Source organism: Phalangium opilio, unplaced genomic scaffold (assembly GCF_054372755.1).
Source record: "Phalangium opilio isolate 3A_F unplaced genomic scaffold, DU_Popi_V2 ptg000352l_1, whole genome shotgun sequence".
NCBI classification, from domain to species: Eukaryota; Metazoa; Arthropoda; class Arachnida; order Opiliones; family Phalangiidae; genus Phalangium; species Phalangium opilio.
Window position 1 is genome coordinate 9,705,022 of NW_028324228.1, and position 25,369 is coordinate 9,730,390.

General features: G+C 46.8%; 8 non-coding genes across 8 annotated transcripts; all 8 read right to left on the reverse strand.

Annotated features, from left to right (window-relative positions):
• Nucleotides 1-215: 215 nt before the first annotated feature.
• Nucleotides 216-288, reverse strand: TRNAN-GUU (transfer RNA asparagine (anticodon GUU)). Its single transcript has one exon. It is a non-coding gene; the product is annotated as a tRNA-Asn (tRNA).
• A 3,592-nt stretch (nt 289-3,880) lies between these two features.
• TRNAN-GUU (transfer RNA asparagine (anticodon GUU)) lies at nt 3,881-3,953 on the reverse strand. The gene has a single exon. It is a non-coding gene; the product is annotated as a tRNA-Asn (tRNA).
• A 3,007-nt stretch (nt 3,954-6,960) lies between these two features.
• On the reverse strand, nt 6,961-7,033 carry TRNAN-GUU (transfer RNA asparagine (anticodon GUU)). The gene has a single exon. It is a non-coding gene; the product is annotated as a tRNA-Asn (tRNA).
• Nucleotides 7,034-10,040: 3,007 nt separating this feature from the next.
• TRNAN-GUU (transfer RNA asparagine (anticodon GUU)) lies at nt 10,041-10,113 on the reverse strand. Its single transcript has one exon. It is a non-coding gene; the product is annotated as a tRNA-Asn (tRNA).
• A 5,213-nt stretch (nt 10,114-15,326) lies between these two features.
• TRNAN-GUU (transfer RNA asparagine (anticodon GUU)) lies at nt 15,327-15,399 on the reverse strand. Its single transcript has one exon. It is a non-coding gene; the product is annotated as a tRNA-Asn (tRNA).
• Nucleotides 15,400-17,089: 1,690 nt separating this feature from the next.
• TRNAN-GUU (transfer RNA asparagine (anticodon GUU)) lies at nt 17,090-17,162 on the reverse strand. The gene has a single exon. It is a non-coding gene; the product is annotated as a tRNA-Asn (tRNA).
• Nucleotides 17,163-21,288: 4,126 nt separating this feature from the next.
• On the reverse strand, nt 21,289-21,361 carry TRNAN-GUU (transfer RNA asparagine (anticodon GUU)). The gene has a single exon. It is a non-coding gene; the product is annotated as a tRNA-Asn (tRNA).
• Nucleotides 21,362-22,314: 953 nt separating this feature from the next.
• On the reverse strand, nt 22,315-22,387 carry TRNAN-GUU (transfer RNA asparagine (anticodon GUU)). The gene has a single exon. It is a non-coding gene; the product is annotated as a tRNA-Asn (tRNA).
• Between the last annotated feature and the right edge of the window lie 2,982 nt (nt 22,388-25,369).

A 25,369-nucleotide genomic window follows, 5' to 3' on the forward strand; every position in this document is an offset into this window, starting at 1 on the left:
ATTAAATGTTCGTCAGGTATTGTGGAAAAACTTTGGATTTTTACGTTACATGTGAGATTTCACAACACCGCTCCTGGGTGGGCTCGAACCACCAACCTTTCGGTTAACAGCCGAACGCGCTAACCATTGCGCCACGGAAGCTCAAAAATTAAATGGTCGTCAGGTATTGTGGAAAAACTTTGGCATTTGACATTACGTTTGAGATCTCACAACACCGCTCCCGGGTGGGCTCGAACCACCAACCTTTCGGTTAACAGCCGAACGCGCTAACCATTGCGCCACGGAAGCTCAAAAATTAAACGGTCGTCAGGTATTGTGGAAAAACTTTGGCTTTTTACGTTACATTTGAGACTTCACAACACGGCAGCCGGGTGGGCTCGAACCACCAACCTTTTGGTTAACATCCGAACGCGCTAACCTTCGAGCCAAGGAAGCTCAGAAATGAAATGGTCGTCAGGTATTGTGGAAAAACTCTGACTTTTTACGTCACATCCGAGACTTCAAAACACCGCTCCCGGATGGGCTCGAACCACAAACCTTTTGAATAACAGCTGAACGCGCTAACCATTGCGCCACGGAAGCCCAAAAATTAAATGTTCGTCAGATATTTTTAAAAAACTTTGGATTTTTACGTTACATGTGAGATCTCACAACACGCTCCCGGGTGGGCTCGAACCACCAACCTTTCGGTTAACAGCCGAACGCGCTAACCATTGCGCCACAGAAGCCCAAAGATTAAATGTTCGTCAGGTATTTTTAAAAAACTCTGAATTTTACGTTACATCTAAGACCTCACAACACCGCTCCCGGATGGACTCGAACCACCAACCTTTCGGTTAACAGCCGAACGCGCTAACCATTGCGCCACGGAAGCCCAAAAATTAAATGTTCGTCAGTTATTTTTAAAAAACTCTGAATTTTACGTTACATCTAAGACCTCACAACACCGCACCCGGATGGGCTAGAAACACCAACCTTTCGGTTAACAGCCGACAGCGTTAACCATTGCGCAACGGAAGCCCAAAGATTAAATGTTCGTCAGGTATTGTGGAAAAACTTTGACTTTTTACGTCAAATCTGAGACCTCACAACACCGCTCCCGGATGGGCTCGAACCACCAACCTTTCGGTTAACAGCCGAACGCGCTAACCATTGCGCCACGGAAGCCCAAAGATTAAATGTTCGTCAGGAATTGTGGAAAAACTTTGGCATTTGACATTACGTTTGAGATCTCACAACACCGCTCCCGGGTGGGCTCGAACCACCAACCTTTCGGTGAACAGCCGAACGCGCTAACCATTGCGCCACGGAAGCTCAAAAATTAAACGGTCGTCAGGTATTGTGGAAAAACTTTGGCTTTTTACGTTACATTTGAGACTTCACAACACGGCAGCCGGGTGGGCTCGAACCACCAACCTTTTGGTTAACATCCGAACGCGCTAACCTTCGAGCCAAGGAAGCTCAGAAATGAAATGGTCGTCAGGTATTGTGGAAAAACTTTGGATTTTTACGTTACATGTGAGATCTCACAACACCGCTCCCGGGTGGGCTCGAACCACCAACCTTTCGGTTAACAGCCGAACGCGCTAACCATTGCGCCACAGAATCCCAAAGATTAAATGTTCGTCAGGTATTTTTAAAAAACTCTGAATTTTACGTTACATCTAAGACCTCACAACACCGCTCCCGGATGGGCTCGAACCACCAACCTTTCGGTTAACAGCCGAACGCGCTAACCATTGCGCCACGGAAGCCCAAAGATTAAATGTTCGTCAGGTATTGTGGAAAAACTTTGGATTTTTACGTTACATGTGAGATCTCACAACACCGCTCCCGGGTGGGCTCGAACCACCAACCTTTCGGTTAACAGCCGAACGCGCTAACCATTGCGCCACAGAAGCCCAAAGATTAAATGTTCGTCAGGTATTTTTAAAAAACTCTGAATTTTACGTTACATCTAAGACCTCACAACACCGCTCCCGGATGGGCTCGAACCACCAACCTTTCGGTTAACAGCCGACGGCGTTAACCATTGCGCAACGGAAGCCCAAAGATTAAATGTTCGTCAGGTATTGTGGAAAAACTTTGGATTTTTACGTTACATGTGAGATTTCGCAACACCGCTCCCGGGTGGGCTCGAACCACCAACCTTTCGGTTAACAGCCGAACGCGGTAACCATTGCGCCACGGATGCTCAAAAATTAAACGGTCGTCAGGTATTGTGGAAAAACTTTGGCTTTTTACGTTACATTTGAGACTTCACAACACGGCAGCCGGGTGGGCTCGAACCACCAACCTTTTGGTTAACATCCGAACGCGCTAACCTTCGAGCCAAGGAAGCTCAGAAATGAAATGGTCGTCAGGTATTGTGGAAAAACTTTGGATTTTTACGTTACATGTGAGATCTCACAACACCGCTCCCGGGTGGGCTCGAACCACCAACCTTTCGGTTAACAGCCGAACGCGCTAACCATTGCGCCACAGAAGCCCAAAGATTAAATGTTCGTCAGGTATTTTTAAAAAACTCTGAATTTTACGTTACATCTAAGACCTCACAACACCGCTCCCGGATGGGCTCGAACCACCAACCTTTCGGTTAACAGCCGAACGCGCTAACCATTGCGCCACGGAAGCCCAAAGATTAAATGTTCGTCAGGTATAATGGAAAAACTTTGGATTTTTACGTAACATGTGAGATCTCACAACACCGCTCCCGGGTGGGCTCGAACCACCAACCTTTCGGTTAACAGCCGAACGCGCTAACCATTGCGCCACAGAAGCCCAAAGATTAAATGTTCGTCAGGTATTTTTAAAAAACTCTGAATTTTACGTTACATCTAAGACCTCACAACACCGCTCCCGGATGGGCTCGAACCACCAACCTTTCGGTTAACAGCCGACGGCGTTAACCATTGCGCAACGGAAGCCCAAAGATTAAATGTTCGTCAGTTATTTTTAAAAAACTCTGAATTTTACGATACATCTAAGACCTCACAACACCGCTCCCGGATGGGCTCGAACCACCAACCTTTCGGTTAACAGCCGAACGCGGTAACCATTGCGCCACGGAAGCTCAAAAATTAAACGGTCGTCAGGTATTGTGGAAAAACTTTGGCTTTTTACGTTACATTTGAGACTTCACAACACGGCAGCCGGGTGGGCTCGAACCACCAACCTTTTGGTTAACATCCGAACGCGCTAACCTTCGAGCCAAGCAAGCTCAGAAATGAAATGGTCGTCAGGTATTGTGGAAAAACTCTGACTTTTTACGTCACATCCGAGACTTCAAAACACCGCTCCCGGATGGGCTCGAACCACAAACCTTTTGAATAACAGCTGACGGCGTTAACCATTGCGCAACGGAAGCCCAAAGATTAAATGTTCGTCAGGTATTGTGGAAAAACTTTGGCTTTTTACGTTACATGTGAGAGCTCACAACACCGCTCCCGGGTGGGCTCGAACCACCAACTTTCGGTTAACAGCTGAACGCTCTAACCATTGCGCCACGGAAACCCAAAAATTAAATGTTCGTCAGTTATTTTTAAAAAACTCTGAATTTTACGTCACATCTAAGACCTCACAACACCGCTCCCGGATGGGCTCGAACCACCAACCTTTCGGTTAACAGCCGACGGCGTTAACCATTGCGCAACGGAAGCCCAAAGATTAAATGTTCGTCAGGTATTGTGGAAAAACTTTGACATTTTACGTCACATCTGAGACCTCACAACACCGCTCACGGATGGGCTCGAACCACCAACCTTTCGGTTAACAGCCGAACGCGCTAACCATTGCGCCACGGAAGCCCAAAAATTAAATGGTCGTCGGGTATCGTGGAAACACTTTGGCTTTTTACGTTTCATGTGAGAGCTCACAACACCGCTCCCGGGTGGGCTCGAACCACCAACCTTTCGGTTAACAGCCGAACGCGCTAACCATTGCGCCACGGAAGCCCAAAGATTAAATGTTCGTCAGGTATTGTGGAAAAACTTTGGCTTTTTACGTTACATTTGAGACTTCACAACACGGCTCCCGGGTGGGCTCGAACCACCAACCTTTCGGTTAACATCCGAACGCGCTAACCTTCGAGCCAAGGAAGCTCAGAAATGAAATGGACGTCAGGTATCGTGGAAAAGATCTGACTTTTTACGTCACATCTGAGACTTCACAACACCGCTCCCGGATGGGCTCGAACCACAAACCTTTTGAATAACAGCTAAACGCGCTAACCATTGCGCCACGAAAGCCCAAAAATTAAATGTTCGTCAGTTATTTTTAAAAAACTCTGAATTTTACGTTACATCTAAGACCTCACAACACCGCTCCCGGATGGGCTCGAACCACCAACCTTTCGGTTAACACCCGACGGCGTTAACCATTGCGCAACGGAAGCCCAAAGATTAAATGTTCGTCAGGTATTGTGGAAAAACTTTGGATTTTTACGTTACCTGTGAGATTTCACAACACCGCTCCCGGGTGGGCTCGAACCACCAACCTTTCGGTTAACAGCCGACGGCGTTAACCATTGCGCAACGGAAGGCCAAAGATTAAATGTTCGTCAGGTATTGTGGAAAAACTTTGGATTTTTACGTTACCTGTGAGATTTCACAACACCGCTCCCGGGTGGGCTCGAACCACCAACCTTTTGGTTAACATCCGAACGCGCTAACCTTCGAGCCAAGGAAGCTCAGAAATGAAATGGTCGTCAAGTATTGTGGAAAAACTCTGACTTTTTACGTCACATCCGAGACTTTAAAACACCGCTCCCGGATGGGCTCGAACCACCAACCTTTTGGTTAACAGCCGACGGCGTTAACCATTGCGCAACGGAAGCCCAAAGATTAAATGTTCGTCAGGTATTGTGGAAAAACTTTGGCTTTTTACGTTACATTTGAGACTTCACAACACGGCTCCCGGGTGGGCTCGAACCACCAACCTTTCGGTTAACATCCGAACGCGCTAACCTTCGAGCCAAGGAAGCTCGGAAATGAAATGGACGTCAGGTATCGTGGAAAAGATCTGACTTTTTACGTCACATCCGAGACTTCAAAACACCGCTCCCGGATGGGCTCGAACCACAAACCTTTTGAATAACAGCTGAACGCGCTAACCATTGCGCCACGGAAGCCCAAAAATTAAATGTTCGTCAGATATTTTTAAAAAACTCTGAATTTTACGTTACATCTAAGACCTCACAACACCGCTCCCGGATGGGCTCGAACCACCAACCTTTCGGTTAACAGCCGACGGCGTTAACCATTGCGCAACGGAAGCCCAAAGATTAAATGTTCGTCAGGTATTGTGGAAAAACTTTGACTTTTTACGTTACATGTGAGATCTCACAACACCGCCCCCGGGTGGGCTCGAACCACCAACCTTTTGGTTAACATCCGAACGCGCTAACCTTCGAGCCAAGCAAGCTCAGAAATGAAATGGTCGTCAGGTATTGTGGAAAAACTCTGACTTTTTACGTCACATCCGAGACTTCAAAACACCGCTCCCGGATGGGCTCGAACCACAAACCTTTTGAATAACAGCTGAACGCGCTAACCATTGCGCCACGGAAGCCCAAAAATTAAATGTTCGTCAGATATTTTTAAAAAAATCTGAATTTTACGTTACATCTAAGACCTCACAACACCGCTCCCGGATGGGCTCGAACCACCAACCTTTCGGTTAACAGCCGACGGCGTTAACCATTGCGCAACGGAAGCCCAAAGATTAAATGTTCGTCAGGTATTGTGGAAAAACTTTGACTTTTTACGTTACATGTGAGATCTCACAACACCGCTCCCGGGTGGGCTCGAACCACCAACCTTTCGGTTAACAGCCGAACGCGCTAACCCTTGCAACACGGAAGCCCAAAGATTAAATGTTCGTCATGTATTGATGAAAAACTTTGACTTTTTACGTCACATCTGAGACTTCACAACACCGCTCCCGGATGGGCTCGAACCACAAACCGTTTGAATAACAGCTGAACGCTCTAACCATTGCGCCACGGAAGACCAAAAATTAAATGTTCGTCAGTTATTTTTAAAAAACTCTGAATTTTACGTTACATCTAAGACCTCACAACACCGCTCCCGGATGGGCTCGAACCACCAACCTTTCGGTTAACAGCCGACGGCGTTAACCATTGTGCAACGGAAGCCCAAAGATTAAATGTTTGTCAGGTATAGTGGAAAAGCTTTGACTTTTTACGTCACATCTGAGACTTCACAACACCGCTCCCGGATGGGCTCGAACCACAAACCTTTTGAATAACAGCTGAACGCTCTAACCATTGCGCCACGGAAGCCCAAAAATTAAATGTTCGTCAGTTATTTTTAAAAAACTCTGAATTTTACGTTACATCTAAGACCTCACAACACCGCTCCCGGATGGGCTCGAACCACCAACCTTTTGGTTAACAGCCGACGGCGTTAACCATTGCGCAACGGAAGCCCAAAGATTAAATGTTCGTCAGGTATTGTGGAAAAACTTTGGCTTTTTACGTTACATGTGAGAGCTCACAACACCGCTCCCGGGTGGGCTCGAACCACCAACTTTCGGTTAACAGCTGAACGCTCTAACCATTGCGCCACGGAAACCCAAAAATTAAATGTTCGTCAGTTATTTTTAAAAAACTCTGAATTTTACGTCACATCTAAGACCTCACAACACCGCTCCCGGATGGGCTCGAACCACCAACCTTTCGGTTAACAGCCGACGGCGTTAACCATTGCGCAACGGAAGCCCAAAGATTAAATGTTCGTCAGGTATTGTGGAAAAACTTTGACATTTTACGTCACATCTGAGACCTCACAACACCGCTCACGGATGGGCTCGAACCACCAACCTTTCGGTTAACAGCCGAACGCGCTAACCATTGCGCCACGGAAGCCCAAAAATTAAATGGTCGTCGGGTATCGTGGAAACACTTTGGCTTTTTACGTTTCATGTGAGAGCTCACAACACCGCTCCCGGGTGGGCTCGAACCACCAACCTTTCGGTTAACAGCCGAACGCGCTAACCATTGCGCCACGGAAGCCCAAAGATTAAATGTTCGTCAGGTATTGTGGAAAAACTTTGGCTTTTTACGTTACATTTGAGACTTCACAACACGGCTCCCGGGTGGGCTCGAACCACCAACCTTTCGGTTAACATCCGAACGCGCTAACCTTCGAGCCAAGGAAGCTCAGAAATGAAATGGACGTCAGGTATCGTGGAAAAGATCTGACTTTTTACGTCACATCTGAGACTTCACAACACCGCTCCCGGATGGGCTCGAACCACAAACCTTTTGAATAACAGCTAAACGCGCTAACCATTGCGCCACGAAAGCCCAAAAATTAAATGTTCGTCAGTTATTTTTAAAAAACTCTGAATTTTACGTTACATCTAAGACCTCACAACACCGCTCCCGGATGGGCTCGAACCACCAACCTTTCGGTTAACACCCGACGGCGTTAACCATTGCGCAACGGAAGCCCAAAGATTAAATGTTCGTCAGGTATTGTGGAAAAACTTTGGATTTTTACGTTACCTGTGAGATTTCACAACACCGCTCCCGGGTGGGCTCGAACCACCAACCTTTCGGTTAACAGCCGACGGCGTTAACCATTGCGCAACGGAAGGCCAAAGATTAAATGTTCGTCAGGTATTGTGGAAAAACTTTGGATTTTTACGTTACCTGTGAGATTTCACAACACCGCTCCCGGGTGGGCTCGAACCACCAACCTTTTGGTTAACATCCGAACGCGCTAACCTTCGAGCCAAGGAAGCTCAGAAATGAAATGGTCGTCAAGTATTGTGGAAAAACTCTGACTTTTTACGTCACATCCGAGACTTTAAAACACCGCTCCCGGATGGGCTCGAACCACCAACCTTTTGGTTAACAGCCGACGGCGTTAACCATTGCGCAACGGAAGCCCAAAGATTAAATGTTCGTCAGGTATTGTGGAAAAACTTTGGCTTTTTACGTTACATTTGAGACTTCACAACACGGCTCCCGGGTGGGCTCGAACCACCAACCTTTCGGTTAACATCCGAACGCGCTAACCTTCGAGCCAAGGAAGCTCGGAAATGAAATGGACGTCAGGTATCGTGGAAAAGATCTGACTTTTTACGTCACATCCGAGACTTCAAAACACCGCTCCCGGATGGGCTCGAACCACAAACCTTTTGAATAACAGCTGAACGCGCTAACCATTGCGCCACGGAAGCCCAAAAATTAAATGTTCGTCAGATATTTTTAAAAAACTCTGAATTTTACGTTACATCTAAGACCTCACAACACCGCTCCCGGATGGGCTCGAACCACCAACCTTTCGGTTAACAGCCGACGGCGTTAACCATTGCGCAACGGAAGCCCAAAGATTAAATGTTCGTCAGGTATTGTGGAAAAACTTTGACTTTTTACGTTACATGTGAGATCTCACAACACCGCCCCCGGGTGGGCTCGAACCACCAACCTTTTGGTTAACATCCGAACGCGCTAACCTTCGAGCCAAGCAAGCTCAGAAATGAAATGGTCGTCAGGTATTGTGGAAAAACTCTGACTTTTTACGTCACATCCGAGACTTCAAAACACCGCTCCCGGATGGGCTCGAACCACAAACCTTTTGAATAACAGCTGAACGCGCTAACCATTGCGCCACGGAAGCCCAAAAATTAAATGTTCGTCAGATATTTTTAAAAAAATCTGAATTTTACGTTACATCTAAGACCTCACAACACCGCTCCCGGATGGGCTCGAACCACCAACCTTTCGGTTAACAGCCGACGGCGTTAACCATTGCGCAACGGAAGCCCAAAGATTAAATGTTCGTCAGGTATTGTGGAAAAACTTTGACTTTTTACGTTACATGTGAGATCTCACAACACCGCTCCCGGGTGGGCTCGAACCACCAACCTTTCGGTTAACAGCCGAACGCGCTAACCCTTGCAACACGGAAGCCCAAAGATTAAATGTTCGTCATGTATTGATGAAAAACTTTGACTTTTTACGTCACATCTGAGACTTCACAACACCGCTCCCGGATGGGCTCGAACCACAAACCGTTTGAATAACAGCTGAACGCTCTAACCATTGCGCCACGGAAGACCAAAAATTAAATGTTCGTCAGTTATTTTTAAAAAACTCTGAATTTTACGTTACATCTAAGACCTCACAACACCGCTCCCGGATGGGCTCGAACCACCAACCTTTCGGTTAACAGCCGACGGCGTTAACCATTGTGCAACGGAAGCCCAAAGATTAAATGTTTGTCAGGTATAGTGGAAAAGCTTTGACTTTTTACGTCACATCTGAGACTTCACAACACCGCTCCCGGATGGGCTCGAACCACAAACCTTTTGAATAACAGCTGAACGCTCTAACCATTGCGCCACGGAAGCCCAAAAATTAAATGTTCGTCAGTTATTTTTAAAAAACTCTGAATTTTACGTTACATCTAAGACCTCACAACACCGCTCCCGGATGGGCTCGAACCACCAACCTTTTGGTTAACAGCCGACGGCGTTAACCATTGCGCAACGGAAGCCCAAAGATTAAATGTTCGTCAGGTATTGTGGAAAAACTTTGGCTTTTTACGTTACATGTGAGAGCTCACAACACCGCTCCCGGGTGGGCTCGAACCACCAACTTTCGGTTAACAGCTGAACGCTCTAACCATTGCGCCACGGAAACCCAAAAATTAAATGTTCGTCAGTTATTTTTAAAAAACTCTGAATTTTACGTCACATCTAAGACCTCACAACACCGCTCCCGGATGGGCTCGAACCACCAACCTTTCGGTTAACAGCCGACGGCGTTAACCATTGCGCAACGGAAGCCCAAAGATTAAATGTTCGTCAGGTATTGTGGAAAAACTTTGACATTTTACGTCACATCTGAGACCTCACAACACCGCTCACGGATGGGCTCGAACCACCAACCTTTCGGTTAACAGCCGAACGCGCTAACCATTGCGCCACGGAAGCCCAAAAATTAAATGGTCGTCGGGTATCGTGGAAACACTTTGGCTTTTTACGTTTCATGTGAGAGCTCACAACACCGCTCCCGGGTGGGCTCGAACCACCAACCTTTCGGTTAACAGCCGAACGCGCTAACCATTGCGCCACGGAAGCCCAAAGATTAAATGTTCGTCAGGTATTGTGGAAAAACTTTGGCTTTTTACGTTACATTTGAGACTTCACAACACGGCTCCCGGGTGGGCTCGAACCACCAACCTTTCGGTTAACATCCGAACGCGCTAACCTTCGAGCCAAGGAAGCTCAGAAATGAAATGGACGTCAGGTATCGTGGAAAAGATCTGACTTTTTACGTCACATCTGAGACTTCACAACACCGCTCCCGGATGGGCTCGAACCACAAACCTTTTGAATAACAGCTAAACGCGCTAACCATTGCGCCACGAAAGCCCAAAAATTAAATGTTCGTCAGTTATTTTTAAAAAACTCTGAATTTTACGTTACATCTAAGACCTCACAACACCGCTCCCGGATGGGCTCGAACCACCAACCTTTCGGTTAACACCCGACGGCGTTAACCATTGCGCAACGGAAGCCCAAAGATTAAATGTTCGTCAGGTATTGTGGAAAAACTTTGGATTTTTACGTTACCTGTGAGATTTCACAACACCGCTCCCGGGTGGGCTCGAACCACCAACCTTTCGGTTAACAGCCGACGGCGTTAACCATTGCGCAACGGAAGGCCAAAGATTAAATGTTCGTCAGGTATTGTGGAAAAACTTTGGATTTTTACGTTACCTGTGAGATTTCACAACACCGCTCCCGGGTGGGCTCGAACCACCAACCTTTTGGTTAACATCCGAACGCGCTAACCTTCGAGCCAAGGAAGCTCAGAAATGAAATGGTCGTCAAGTATTGTGGAAAAACTCTGACTTTTTACGTCACATCCGAGACTTTAAAACACCGCTCCCGGATGGGCTCGAACCACCAACCTTTTGGTTAACAGCCGACGGCGTTAACCATTGCGCAACGGAAGCCCAAAGATTAAATGTTCGTCAGGTATTGTGGAAAAACTTTGGCTTTTTACGTTACATTTGAGACTTCACAACACGGCTCCCGGGTGGGCTCGAACCACCAACCTTTCGGTTAACATCCGAACGCGCTAACCTTCGAGCCAAGGAAGCTCGGAAATGAAATGGACGTCAGGTATCGTGGAAAAGATCTGACTTTTTACGTCACATCTGAGACTTCACAACACCGCTCCCGGATGGGCTCGAACCACAAACCTTTTGAATAACAGCTAAACGCGCTAACCATTGCGCCACGAAAGCCCAAAAATTAAATGTTCGTCAGTTATTTTTAAAAAACTCTGAATTTTACGTTACATCTAAGACCTCACAACACCGCTCCCGGATGGGCTCGAACCACCAACCTTTCGGTTAACACCCGACGGCGTTAACCATTGCGCAACGGAAGCCCAAAGATTAAATGTTCGTCAGGTATTGTGGAAAAACTTTGGATTTTTACGTTACCTGTGAGATTTCACAACACCGCTCCCGGGTGGGCTCGAACCACCAACCTTTCGGTTAACAGCCGACGGCGTTAACCATTGCGCAACGGAAGGCCAAAGATTAAATGTTCGTCAGGTATTGTGGAAAAACTTTGGATTTTTACGTTACCTGTGAGATTTCACAACACCGCTCCCGGGTGGGCTCGAACCACCAACCTTTTGGTTAACATCCGAACGCGCTAACCTTCGAGCCAAGGAAGCTCAGAAATGAAATGGTCGTCAAGTATTGTGGAAAAACTCTGACTTTTTACGTCACATCCGAGACTTTAAAACACCGCTCCCGGATGGGCTCGAACCACCAACCTTTTGGTTAACAGCCGACGGCGTTAACCATTGCGCAACGGAAGCCCAAAGATTAAATGTTCGTCAGGTATTGTGGAAAAACTTTGACTTTTTACGTCACATCTGAGACTTCACAACACCACTCCCGGATGGGCTCGAACCACAAACCTTTTGATTAACAGCTGAACGCTCTAACCATTGCGCCACGAAAGCCCAAAAATTAAATGTTCGTCAGTTATTTTTAAAAAACTCTGAATTTTACGTTACATCTAAGACGTCACAACACCGCTCCCGAATGGGCTCGAACCACCAAACCTTTCGGTTAACAGCCGACGGCGTTAACCATTGCGCAACGGAAGCCCAAAGATTAAATGTTCGTCAGGTATTGTGGAAAAACTTTGGATTTTTACGTTACCTGTGAGATTTCACAACTCCGCTCCCGGGTGGTCTCGAACCACCAACCTATTGGTTAACAGCCGAACGCGCTAGCCAATTGAGCCACGGAAGCCCAAAAACTAAATGGTCGTCAGGTATTGTTGAAAAACTTTGGCTTTTTACGTTACATCTAAGACCTCACAACACCGCTCCCGGATGGGCTCGAACCACCAACCTTTCGGTAACAGCCGACGGCGTTAACCATTGCGCAACGGAAGCCCAACGATTAAATGTTCGTCAGGTATTGTGGAAAAACTTTGGATTTTTACGTTACATGTGAGATTTCACAACACCGCTCTTGGGTGGGCTCGAACCGCCAACCTTTCGGTTAACAGCCGAACGCGCTAGCCATTGCGCCACGGAAGCCCAAAAATTAAATGTTCGTCAGGTATCGTGGAAACACTTTGGCTTTTTACGTTTCATGTGAGATTTCACAACACCGCTCTTGGGTGGGCTCGAACCACCAACCTTTCGGTTAACAGCCGAACGCGCTAACCATTGCGCCACGGAATCCCAAAAATTAAATGTTCGTCAGGTATTGTGGAAAAACTTTGGATTTTTACGTTACATATGAGATCTCACAACACCGCTCCCGGGTGGGCTCGAACCACCAACCTTTCGGTTAACAGCCGAACGCGCTAACCATTGCGACACGGAAGCCCAAAGATTAAATGTTCGTCAGGTATTGTGGAAAAACTTTGACTTTTTACGTCACATCTGAGACTTCACAACACCGCTCCCGGATGGGCTCGAACCACAAACCTTTTGAATAACAGCTGAACGCTCTAACCATTGCGCCACGGAATCCCAAAAATTAAATGTTCGTCAGGTATTGTGGAAAAACTTTGGATTTTTACGTTACATGTGAGATCTCACAACACCGCCCCCGGGTGGGCTCGAACCACCAACCTTTTGGTTAACATCCGAACGCGCTAACCTTCGAGCCAAGCAAGCTCAGAAATGAAATGGTCGTCAGGTATTGTGGAAAAACTCTGACTTTTTACGTCACATCCGAGACTTCAAAACACCGCTCCCGGATGGGCTCGAACCACAAACCTTTTGAATAACAGCTGAACGCGCTAACCATTGCGCCACGGAAGCCCAAAAATTAAATGTTCGTCAGATATTTTTAAAAAACTCTGAATTTTACGTTACATCTAAGACCTCACAACACCGCTCCCGGATGGGCTCGAACCACCAACCTTTCGGTTAACAGCCGACGGCGTTAACCATTGCGCAACGGAAGCCCAAAGATTAAATGTTCGTCAGGTATTGTGGAAAAACTTTGGATTTTTACGTTACATATGAGATCTCACAACACCGCTCCCGGGTGGGCTCGAACCACCAACCTTTCGGTTAACAGCCGAACGCGCTAACCATTGCGACACGGAAGCCCAAAGATTAAATGTTCGTCAGGTATTGTGGAAAAACTTTGACTTTTTACGTCACATCTGAGACTTCACAACACCGCTCCCGGATGGGCTCGAACCACAAACCTTTTGAATAACAGCTGAACGCTCTAACCATTGCGCCACGGAATCCCAAAAATTAAATGTTCGTCAGGTATTGTGGAAAAACTTTGGATTTTTACGTTACATGTGAGATCTCACAACACCGCTCCCGGATGGGCTCGAACCACCAACCTTTCGGTTAACAGCCGACGGCGTTAACCATTGCGCAACGGAAGCCCAAAGATTAAATGTTCGTCAGGTATTGTGGAAAAACTTTGACTTTTTACGTTACATGTGAGATCTCACAACACCGCCCCCGGGTGGGCTCGAACCACCAACCTTTTGGTTAACATAAGAACGCGCTAACCTTCGAGCCAAGCAAGCTCAGAAATGAAATGGTCGTCAGGTATTGTGGAAAAACTCTGACTTTTTACGTCACATCCGAGACTTCAAAACACCGCTCCCGGATGGGCTCGAACCACAAACCTTTTGAATAACAGCTGAACGCGCTAACCATTGCGCCACGGAAGCCCAAAAATTAAATGTTCGTCAGATATTTTTAAAAAACTCTGAATTTTACGTTACATCTAAGACCTCACAACACCGCTCCCGGATGGGCTCGAACCACCAACCTTTCGGTTAACAGCCGACGGCGTTAACCATTGCGCAACGGAAGCCCAAAGATTAAATGTTCGTCAGGTATTGTGGAAAAACTTTGACTTTTTACGTTACATGTGAGATCTCACAACACCGCTCCCGGGTGGGCTCGAACCACCAACCTTTCGGTTAACAGCCGAACGCGCTAACCCTTGCGACACGGAAGCCCAAAGATTAAATGTTCGTCAGGTATTGATGAAAAACTTTGACTTTTTACGTCACATCTGAGACTTCACAACACCGCTCCCGGATGGGCTCGAACCACAAACCATTTGAATAACAGCTGAACGCTCTAACCATTGCGCCACGGAAGACCAAAAATTAAATGTTCGTCAGTTATTTTTAAAAAACTCTGAATTTTACGTTACATCTAAGACCTCACAACACCGCTCCCGGATGGGCTCGAACCACCAACCTTTCGGTTAACAGCCGACGGCGTTAACCATTGTGCAACGGAAGCCCAAAGATTAAATGTTTGTCAGGTATAGTGGAAAAGCTTTGACTTTTTACGTCACATCTGAGACTTCACAACACCGCTCCCGGATGGGCTCGAACCACAAACCTTTTGAATAACAGCTGAACGCTCTAACCATTGCGCCACGGAAACCCAAAAATTAAATGTTCGTCAGTTATTTTTAAAAAACTCTGAATTTTACGTCACATCTAAGACCTCACAACACCGCTCCCGGATGGGCTCGAACCACCAACCTTTCGGTTAACAGCCGACGGCGTTAACCATTGCGCAACGGAAGCCCAAAGATTAAATGTTCGTCAGGTATTGTGGAAAAACTTTGACATTTTACGTCACATCTGAGACCTCACAACACCGCTCACGGATGGGCTCGAACCACCAACCTTTCGGTTAACAGCCGAACGCGCTAACCATTGCGCCACGGAAGCCCAAAAATTAAATGGTCGTCGGTAATCGTGGAAACACTTTGGCTTTTTACGTTTCATGTGAGAGCTCACAACACCGCTCCCGGGTGGGCTCGAACCACCAACCTTTCGGTTAACAGCCGAACGCGCTAACCATTGCGCCACGGAAGCCCAAAGATTAAATGTTCGTCAGGTATTGTGGAAAAACTTTGGCTTTTTACGTTACATTTGAGACTTCACAACACGGCTCCCGGGTGGGCTCGAACCACCAACCTTTCGGTTAACATCCGAACGCGCTAACCTTCGAGCCAAGGAAGCTCAGAAATGAAATGGACGTCAGGTATCGTGGAAAAGATCTGACTTTTTACGTCACATCTGAGACTTCACAACACCGCTCCCGGATGGGCTCGAACCACAAACCTTTTGAATAACAGCTAAACGCGCTAACCATTGCGCCACGAAAGCCCAAAAATTAAATGTTCGTCAGTTATTTTTAAAAAACTCTGAATTTTACGTTACATCTAAGACCTCACAACACCGCTCCCGGATGGGCTCGAACCACCAACCTTTCGGTTAACACCCGACGGCGTTAACCATTGCGCAACGGAAGCCCAAAGATTAAATGTTCGTCAGGTATTGTGGAAAAACTTTGGATTTTTACGTTACCTGTGAGATTTCACAACACCGCTCCCGGGTGGGCTCGAACCACCAACCTTTCGGTTAACAGCCGACGGCGTTAACCATTGCGCAACGGAAGGCCAAAGATTAAATGTTCGTCAGGTATTGTGGAAAAACTTTGGATTTTTACGTTACCTGTGAGATTTCACAACACCGCTCCCGGGTGGGCTCGAACCACCAACCTTTTGGTTAACATCCGAACGCGCTAACCTTCGAGCCAAGGAAGCTCAGAAATGAAATGGTCGTCAAGTATTGTGGAAAAACTCTGACTTTTTACGTCACATCCGAGACTTTAAAACACCGCTCCCGGATGGGCTCGAACCACCAACCTTTTGGTTAACAGCCGACGGCGTTAACCATTGCGCAACGGAAGCCCAAAGATTAAATGTTCGTCAGGTATTGTGGAAAAACTTTGACTTTTTACGTCACATCTGAGACTTCACAACACCACTCCCGGATGGGCTCGAACCACAAACCTTTTGATTAACAGCTGAACGCTCTAACCATTGCGCCACGAAAGCCCAAAAATTAAATGTTCGTCAGTTATTTTTAAAAAACTCTGAATTTTACGTTACATCTAAGACGTCACAACACCGCTCCCGAATGGGCTCGAACCACCAAACCTTTCGGTTAACAGCCGACGGCGTTAACCATTGCGCAACGGAAGCCCAAAGATTAAATGTTCGTCAGGTATTGTGGAAAAACTTTGACTTTTTACGTCACATCTGAGACTTCACAACACCACTCCCGGATGGGCTCGAACCACAAACCTTTTGATTAACAGCTGAACGCTCTAACCATTGCGCCACGAAAGCCCAAAAATTAAATGTTCGTCAGTTATTTTTAAAAAACTCTGAATTTTACGTTACATCTAAGACGTCACAACACCGCTCCCGAATGGGCTCGAACCACCAAACCTTTCGGTTAACAGCCGACGGCGTTAACCATTGCGCAACGGAAGCCCAAAGATTAAATGTTCGTCAGGTATTGTGGAAAAACTTTGACATTTTACGTCACATCTGAGACCTCACAACACCGCTCACGGATGGGCTCGAACCACCAACCTTTCGGTTAACAGCCGAACGCGCTAACCATTGCGCCACGGAAGCCCAAAAATTAAATGGTCGTCGGTAATCGTGGAAACACTTTGGCTTTTTACGTTTCATGTGAGAGCTCACAACACCGCTCCCGGGTGGGCTCGAACCACCAACCTTTCGGTTAACAGCCGAACGCGCTAACCATTGCGCCACGGAAGCCCAAAGATTAAATGTTCGTCAGGTATTGTGGAAAAACTTTGGCTTTTTACGTTACATTTGAGACTTCACAACACGGCTCCCGGGTGGGCTCGAACCACCAACCTTTCGGTTAACATCCGAACGCGCTAACCTTCGAGCCAAGGAAGCTCAGAAATGAAATGGACGTCAGGTATCGTGGAAAAGATCTGACTTTTTACGTCACATCTGAGACTTCACAACACCGCTCCCGGATGGGCTCGAACCACAAACCTTTTGAATAACAGCTAAACGCGCTAACCATTGCGCCACGAAAGCCCAAAAATTAAATGTTCGTCAGTTATTTTTAAAAAACTCTGAATTTTACGTTACATCTAAGACCTCACAACACCGCTCCCGGATGGGCTCGAACCACCAACCTTTCGGTTAACACCCGACGGCGTTAACCATTGCGCAACGGAAGCCCAAAGATTAAATGTTCGTCAGGTATTGTGGAAAAACTTTGGATTTTTACGTTACCTGTGAGATTTCACAACACCGCTCCCGGGTGGGCTCGAACCACCAACCTTTCGGTTAACAGCCGACGGCGTTAACCATTGCGCAACGGAAGGCCAAAGATTAAATGTTCGTCAGGTATTGTGGAAAAACTTTGGATTTTTACGTTACCTGTGAGATTTCACAACACCGCTCCCGGGTGGGCTCGAACCACCAACCTTTTGGTTAACATCCGAACGCGCTAACCTTCGAGCCAAGGAAGCTCAGAAATGAAATGGTCGTCAAGTATTGTGGAAAAACTCTGACTTTTTACGTCACATCCGAGACTTTAAAACACCGCTCCCGGATGGGCTCGAACCACCAACCTTTTGGTTAACAGCCGACGGCGTTAACCATTGCGCAACGGAAGCCCAAAGATTAAATGTTCGTCAGGTATTGTGGAAAAACTTTGACTTTTTACGTCACATCTGAGACTTCACAACACCACTCCCGGATGGGCTCGAACCACAAACCTTTTGATTAACAGCTGAACGCTCTAACCATTGCGCCACGAAAGCCCAAAAATTAAATGTTCGTCAGTTATTTTTAAAAAACTCTGAATTTTACGTTACATCTAAGACGTCACAACACCGCTCCCGAATGGGCTCGAACCACCAAACCTTTCGGTTAACAGCCGACGGCGTTAACCATTGCGCAACGGAAGCCCAAAGATTAAATGTTCGTCAGGTATTGTGGAAAAACTTTGGATTTTTACGTTACCTGTGAGATTTCACAACTCCGCTCCCGGGTGGTCTCGAACCACCAACCTATTGGTTAACAGCCGAACGCGCTAGCCAATTGAGCCACGGAAGCCCAAAAACTAAATGGTCGTCAGGTATTGTTGAAAAACTTTGGCTTTTTACGTTACATCTAAGACCTCACAACACCGCTCCCGGATGGGCTCGAACCACCAACCTTTCGGTAACAGCCGACGGCGTTAACCATTGCGCAACGGAAGCCCAACGATTAAATGTTCGTCAGGTATTGTGGAAAAACTTTGGATTTTTACGTTACATGTGAGATTTCACAACACCGCTCTTGGGTGGGCTCGAACCGCCAACCTTTCGGTTAACAGCCGAACGCGCTAGCCATTGCGCCACGGAAGCCCAAAAATTAAATGTTCGTCAGGTATCGTGGAAACACTTTGGCTTTTTACGTTTCATGTGAGATTTCACAACACCGCTCTTGGGTGGACTCGAACCACCAACCTTTCGGTTAACAGCCGAACGCGCTAACCATTGCGCCACGGAATCCCAAAAATTAAATGTTCGTCAGGTATTGTGGAAAAACTTTGGATTTTTACGTTACATGTGAGATCTCACAACACCGCTCCCGGGTGGGCTCGAACCACCAACCTTTCGGTTAACAGCCGAACGCGCTAACCATTGCGACACGGAAGCCCAAAGATTAAATGTTCGTCAGGTATTGTGGAAAAACTTTGACTTTTTACGTCACATCTGAGACTTCACAACACCGCTCCCGGATGGGCTCGAACCACAAACCTTTTGAATAACAGCTGAACGCTCTAACCATTGCGCTACGGAAGACCAAAAATTAAATGTTCGTCAGTTATTTTTAAAAAACTCTGAATTTTACGTTACATCTAAGACCTCACAACACCGCTCCTGGATGGGCTCGAACCACCAACCTTTCGGTTGACAGCCGACGGCGTTAACCATTGTGCAACGGAAGCCCAAAGATTCACAACACCGCTCCCGGATGGGCTCGAACCACCAACCTTTCGGTTAACAGCCGACGGCGTTAACCATTGTGCAACGGAAGCCCAAAGATTAAATGTTCGTCAGGTATTGTGGAAAAACTTTGACTATTTACGTCACATCTGAGACTTCACAACACCGCTCCCGGATAGGCTCGAACCACAAACCTTTTGAATAACAGCTGAACGCTCTAACCTTTGCGCCACGGAAGCCCAAAAATTAAATGTTCGTCAGTTATTTTTAAAAAACTCTGAATTTTACGTTACATCTAAGACCTCACAACACAGCTCCCGGATGGGCTCGAACCACCAACCTTTCGGTTAACAGCCGACTGCGTTAACCATTGCGCAACGGAAGCCCAAAGATTAAATGTTCGTCAGGTATTGTGGAAAAACTTTGGATTTTTACGTTACCTGTGAGATTTCACAACACCGCTCCCGGGTGGGCTCGAACCACCAACCTTCCGGTTAACAGCCGACGGCCTTAACCATTGCGCAACGGAAGCCCAAAGATTAAATGTTCGTCAGGTATTGTGGAAAATCTTTGGATTTTTACGTTACATGTGACATCTCACAACACCGCTCCCGGGTGGGCTCGAACCACCAACCTTTCGGTTAACAGCCGAACGCGCTAACCATTGCGCCACAGAAGCCCAAAGATTAAATGTTCGTCAGGTATTTTTAAAAAACTCTGAATTTTACGTTACATCTAAGACCTCACAACACCGCTCCCGGATGGGCTCGAACCACCAACCTTTCAGTTAACAGCCGACGGCGTTAACCATTGCGCAACGGAAGCCCAAAGATTAAATGTTCGTCAGGTATTGTGGAAAAACTCTGACTTTTTACGTCACATCTGAGACTTCAAAACACCGCTCCCGGATGGGCTCGAACCACAAACCTTTTGAATAACAGCTGAACGCGCTAACCATTGCGCCACGGAAGCCCAAAAATTAAATGTTCGTCAGTTATTTTTAAAAAACTCTGAATTTTACGTTACATCTAAGACCTCACAACACCGCTCCCGGATGGGCTCGAACCACCAACCTTTCGGTTAACAGCCGACGGCGTTAACCATTGCGCAACGGAAGCCCAAAGATTAAATGTTCGTCAGGTATTGTGGAAAATCTTTGGATTTTTACGTTACATGTGACATCACACAACACCGCTCCCGGGTGGGCTCGAACCACCAACCTTTCGGTTAACAGCCGAACGCGCTAACCATTGCGCCACAGAAGCCCAAAGATTAAATGTTCGTCAGGTATTTTTAAAAAACTCTGAATTTTACGTTACATCTAAGACCTCACAACACCGCTCCCGGATGGGCTCGAACCACCAACCTTTCGGTTAACAGCCGAACGCGCTAACCATTGTGCCACGGAAGCCCAAAGATTAAATGTTCGTCAGGTATTGTGGAAAAACTTTGACTTTTTACGTCACATCTGAGACCTCACAACACCGCTCACGGATGGGCTCGAACCACCAACCTTTCGGTTAACAGCCGAACGCGCTAACCATTGCGCCACGGAAGCCCAAAATTTAAATGGTCGTCGGGTATTGTGGAAACACTTTGGCTTTTTACGTTACATGTGAGAGCTCACAACACCGCTCCCGGGTGGGCTCGAACCACCAACCTTTCGGTTAACAGCCGAACGCGCTAACCATTGCGCCACAGAAGCCCAAAGATTAAATGTTCGTCAGGTATTTTTAAAAAACTCTGAATTTTACGTTACATCTAAGACCTAACAACACCGCTCCCGGATGGGCTCGAACCACCAACCTTTCGGTTAACAGCCGACGGCGTTAACCATTGCGCAACGGAAGCCCAAAGATTAAATGTTCGTCAGGTATTGTGGAAAAACTTTGGATTTTTTCGTTACATGTGAGATTTCACAACACCGCTCCCGGGTGGGCTCGAACCACCAACCTTTCGGTTAACAGCCGAACGCGCTAACCATTGCGCCACGGAAGCTCAAAAATTAAACGGTCGTCAGGTATTGTGGAAAAACTTTGGCTTTTTACGTTACATTTGAGACTTCACAACACGGCAGCCGGGTGGGCTCGAACCACCAACCTTTTGGTTAACATCCGAACGCGCTAACCTTCGAGCCAAGGAAGCTCAGAAATGAAATGGTCGTCAGGTATTGTGGAAAAACTCTGACTTTTTACGTCACATCTGAGACTTCAAAACACCGCTCCCGGATGGGCTCGAACCACAAACCTTTTGAATAACAGCTGAACGCGCTAACCATTGCGCCACGGAAGCCCAAAAATTAAATGTTCGTCAGTTATTTTTAAAAAACTCTGAATTTTACGTTACATCTAAGACCTCACAACACCGCTCCCGGATGGGCTCGAACCACCAACCTTTCGGTTAACAGCCGACGGCGTTAACCATTGCGCAACGGAAGCCCAAAGATTAAATGTTCGTCAGGTATTGTGGAAAATCTTTGGATTTTTACGTTACATGTGACATCTCACAACACCGCTCCCGGGTGGGCTCGAACCACCAACCTTTCGGTTAACAGCCGAACGCGCTAACCATTGCGCCACAGAAGCCCAAAGATTAATTGTTCGTCAGGTATTTTTAAAAGCTCTGAATTTTACGTTACATCTAAGACCTCACAACACCGCTCCCGGGTGGGCTCGAACCACCAACCTTTCGGTTAACAGCCGAACGCGCTAACCATTGCGCCACAGAAGCCCAAAGATTAAATGTTCGTCAGGTATTGTGGAAAAACTTTGGATTTTTACGTTACATGTGAGATTTCACAACACCGCTCCTGGGTGGGCTCGAACCACCAACCTTTCGGTTAACAGCCGAACGCGCTAACCATTGCGCCACGGAAGCTCAAAAATTAAATGGTCGTCAGGTATTGTGGAAAAACTTTGGCATTTGACATTACGTTTGAGATCTCACAACACCGCTCCCGGGTGGGCTCGAACCACCAACCTTTCGGTTAACAGCCGAACGCGCTAACCATTGCGCCACGGAAGCTCAAAAATTAAACGGTCGTCAGGTATTGTGGAAAAACTTTGGCTTTTTACGTTACATTTGAGACTTCACAACACGGCAGCCGGGTGGGCTCGAACCACCAACCTTTTGGTTAACATCCGAACGCGCTAACCTTCGAGCCAAGGAAGCTCAGAAATGAAATGGTCGTCAGGTATTGTGGAAAAACTCTGACTTTTTACGTCACATCCGAGACTTCAAAACACCGCTCCCGGATGGGCTCGAACCACAAACCTTTTGAATAACAGCTGAACGCGCTAACCATTGCGCCACGGAAGCCCAAAAATTAAATGTTCGTCAGATATTTTTAAAAAACTTTGGATTTTTACGTTACATGTGAGATCTCACAACACCGCTCCCGGGTGGGCTCGAACCACCAACCTTTCGGTTAACAGCCGAACGCGCTAACCATTGCGCCACAGAAGCCCAAAGATTAAATGTTCGTCAGGTATTTTTAAAAAACTCTGAATTTTACGTTACACCTAAGACCTCACAACACCGCTTCCGGATGGGCTCGAACCACCAACCTTTCGGTTAACAGCCGAACGCGCTAACCATTGTGCCACGGAAGCCCAAAAATTAAATGTTCGTCAGTTATTTTTAAAAAACTCTGAATTTTACGTTACATCTAAGACCTCACAACACCGCTCCCGGATGGGCTCGAACCACCAACCTTTAAGTTAACAGCCGACGGCGTTAACCATTGCGCAACGGAAGCCCAAAGATTAAATGTTCGTCAGGTATTGTGGAAAAACTTTGGATTTTTACGTTACATGTGACATCTCACAACACCGCTCTCGGGTGGGCTCGAACCACCAACCTTTCGGTTAACAGCCGAACGCGCTAACCATTGCGCCACAGAAGCCCAAAGATTAAATGTTCGTCAGGTATTTTTAAAAAACTCTGAATTTTACGTTACATCTAAGACCTCACAACACCGCTCCCGGATGGGCTCGAACCACCAACCTTTCAGTTAACAGCCGACGGCGTTAACCATTGCGCAACGGAAGCCCAAAGATTAAATGTTCGTCAGGTATTGTGGAAAAACTTTGGATTTTTACGTTACATGTGAGATTTCACAACACCGCTCCTGGGTGGGCTCGAACCACCAACCTTTCGGTTAACAGCCGAACGCGCTAACCATTGCGCCACAGAAGCCCAAAGATTAAATGTTCGTCAGGTATTTTTAAAAAACTCTGAATTTTACGTTACATCTAAGACCTCACAACACCGCTCCCGGATGGACTCGAACCACCAACCTTTCGGTTAACAGCCGAACGCGCTAACCATTGCGCCACGGAAGCCCAAAAATTAAATGTTCGTCAGTAATTTTTAAAAAACTCTGAATTTTACGTTACATCTAAGACCTCACAACACCGCACCCGGATGGGCTAGAAACACCAACCTTTCGGTTAACAGCCGACAGCGTTAACCATTGCGCAACGGAAGCCCAAAGATTAAATGTTCGTCAGGTATTGTGGAAAAACTTTGACTTTTTACGTCACATCTGAGACCTCACAACACCGCTCCCGGACGGTCTCGAACCACCAACCTTTCAATTAACAGCCGAACGCGCTAACCATTGCGCCACGGAAGCCCAAAGATTAAATGTTCGTCAGAAATTGTGGAAAAACTTTGGCATTTGACATTACGTTTGAGATCTCACAACACCGCTCCCGGGTGGGCTCGAACCACCAACCTTTCGGTGAACAGCCGAACGCGCTAACCATTGCGCCACGGAAGCTCAAAAATTAAACGGTCGTCAGGTATTGTGGAAAAACTTTGGCTTTTTACTTTACATTTGAGACTTCACAACACGGCAGCCGGGTGGGCTCGAACCACCAACCTTTTGGTTAACATCCGAACGCGCTAACCTTCGAGCCAAGGAAGCTCAGAAATGAAATGGTCGTCAGGTATTGTGGAAAAACTTTGGATTTTTACGTTACATGTGAGATCTCACAACACCGCTCCCGGGTGGGCTCGAACCACCAACCTTTCGGTTAACAGCCGAACGCGCTAACCATTGCGCCACAGAAGCCCAAAGATTAAATGTTCGTCAGGTATTTTTAAAAAACTCTGAATTTTACGTTACATCTAAGACCTCACAACACCGCTCCCGGATGGGCTCGAACCACCAACCTTTCGGTTAACAGCCGAACGCGCTAACCATTGCGCCACGGAAGCCCAAAGATTAAATGTTCGTCAGGTATTGTGGAAAAACTTTGGATTTTTACGTTACATGTGAGATCTCACAACACCGCTCCCGGGTGGGCTCGAACCACCAACCTTTCGGTTAACAGCCGAACGCGCTAACCATTGCGCCACAGAAGCCCAAAGATTAAATGTTCGTCAGGTATTTTTAAAAAACTCTGAATTTTACGTTAGATCTAAGACCTCACAACACCGCTCCCGGATGGGCTCGAACCACCAACCTTTCGGTTAACAGCCGACGGCGTTAACCATTGCGCAACGGAAGCCCAAAGATTAAATGTTCGTCAGGTATTGTGGAAAAACTTTGGATTTTTACGTTACATGTGAGATTTCACAACACCGCTCCCGGGTGGGCTCGAACCACCAACCTTTCGGTTAACAGCCGAACGCGGTAACCATTGCGCCACGGATGCTCAAAAATTAAACGGTCGTCAGGTATTGTGGAAAAACTTTGGCTTTTTACGTTACATTTGAGACTTCACAACACGGCAGCCGGGTGGGCTCGAACCACCAACCTTTTGGTTAACATCCGAACGCGCTAACCTTCGAGCCAAGGAAGCTCAGAAATGAAATGGTCGTCAGGTATTGTGGAAAAACTTTGGATTTTTACGTTACATGTGAGATCTCACAACACCGCTCCCGGGTGGGCTCGAACCACCAACCTTTCGGTTAACAGCCGAACGCGCTAACCATTGCGCCACAGAAGCCCAAAGATTAAATGTTCGTCAGGTATTTTTAAAAAACTCTGAATTTTAC